Source organism: Octopus bimaculoides, chromosome 21 (assembly GCF_001194135.2).
Source record: "Octopus bimaculoides isolate UCB-OBI-ISO-001 chromosome 21, ASM119413v2, whole genome shotgun sequence".
Lineage (NCBI taxonomy): Eukaryota > Metazoa > Mollusca > Cephalopoda > Octopoda > Octopodidae > Octopus > Octopus bimaculoides.
Window position 1 is genome coordinate 16032652 of NC_069001.1, and position 1651 is coordinate 16034302.

At 39.0% G+C, this 1651-nt stretch overlaps 2 protein-coding genes across 2 annotated transcripts in view; one reads left to right on the plus strand and one right to left on the minus strand.

Moving 5' to 3' along the window:
• The window catches only part of LOC106875905 (ATP-dependent RNA helicase DHX33-like), a 69611-nt gene that overhangs the window by 59918 nt on the left and 8042 nt on the right, over window positions 1-1651 (plus strand). The window lies entirely within an intron of this gene.
• LOC106875891 (uncharacterized) overlaps window positions 1-1651 on the minus strand; it is a 45502-nt gene that overhangs the window by 25550 nt on the left and 18301 nt on the right. The window lies entirely within an intron of this gene.

Sequence of the window (1651 nt, forward strand, 5' to 3'; positions counted from 1 at the left end):
TATATATCATCATCATCATCATCGTTTAACGTCTGCTTTCAATGCTAGCATGGGTTGGACGATTTGACTGAGGACTGGTGAACCAGATGGCTGCACCAGGCTCCAATCTGATTTGGCAGAGTTTTTACAGCTGGATGCCCTTCCTAACACCAACCATTCCGAGAGTGTAGGTATATATATATATATGTGTGTGTGATCCATCTCAGCCTGCCATAAATCTATTCTAATAGCAACATGGGTCACTGATGATGTAGACTGTAAAAGAATCTTGAATATTTCCAGAAACTGCTCCCCATTATTTAGAGCTAATGGCCATTTGAGATTTGTCTCAGGCAACAAAAGAAAGTGAAAAGGTTGACATCCAAGAAGAGCTCTTGGCAACACACAGTCCCGTGCAACCTATACTAGCATGGAAAAGCGGAAGTAAAAGCATAACAAAGATAAAGTTTCAGTTGGTGATAAATTTGAAATTGTAAATTTTCTCGGTTCCAATTCCAGTCTGTTGGTGATATTCCAAAATCAACACAAAAAAGATTATGTTGTGCTGCTAGTGAACAATGTAAGTTTGTTTGGCTCACACCATCTGCTAGTCACATAATGGTAAACATTTACATTGACACAAATTTCTAGATAAGAATAATGTTGATGTGAAAAACAAAAAAACAACAAAACCACTATTGATATAGATGATTGTTATATTATTCAGGCATTGCCCTTCGTGTCACTAACCCATACTTGGTTTTCCAAGTAAAGGACCTCTTATTACACATGTTTTCAAAGGTGTGAAGCGAGTAGAGGTTTATTGGCAGAACTGATAACAACATTACCAGCTGCAGCTTTTTTGTAATGTGAAAAAAATGTAAACAAACACATGTGCACTCTCTCTCTCTCTTTCTCTCTCTTTCTCTCTCTCTCTCTCTCTCTCTCCCTCTCTCTCTCTCTCTCTCTCTCTCTCTCTCTCACACACACGTGCTTGCGCCTGATTTGCTTCTTTCAGTTTCTGTCTGCCAAATTTCCTCATTAGATGAATTCCTGTGTTGCATAATCACACTTTGAAGTTATATTTTGGTGAACTTGTTAGAGTGGAAAATATTTTAAAATTTCAAACAGTCCAGGTTTTCTTGATCGAAACTCCTCTGATTTATATCTCAAAATTCAATCTGGGGCAACCAACCAATGAATTGAAAAGGATGGCATTATAATCACTCATGTTTGTCTACACTTTTCAAGGAACTGAAGAAATTTAATGCTTTCCCGTGATTTTGTTGTTTTTCATGATAGAAAAAATTATCCTTGTAAGAATAAAGTAACATCTTCATCTTTTAACATCCATTTTCCATACTGGCATGGGTTGGATAATTTGACCAGAGCTGGGTAGCAGCATTAGGTTTCAGTCTAATTTAATTTGGTTTGGTTTCTTGATCTCATCATCATCATCATCATCATCATTTAACATCCGCTTTCCATGCTAGCATCGGTTGGATGATTTGACTGAGGACTGGTGAACCGGATGGCTACACGTGGCTCAATCTGATCTGGCAAAGTTTCTACAGCTGGATGCCCTTCCTAATGCCAACCACTCCGAGAGTGTAGTGGGTGCTTTTACGTGCCACCGGCATGAGGGCCAGTCACGCGGTACTGGCAACGGCCA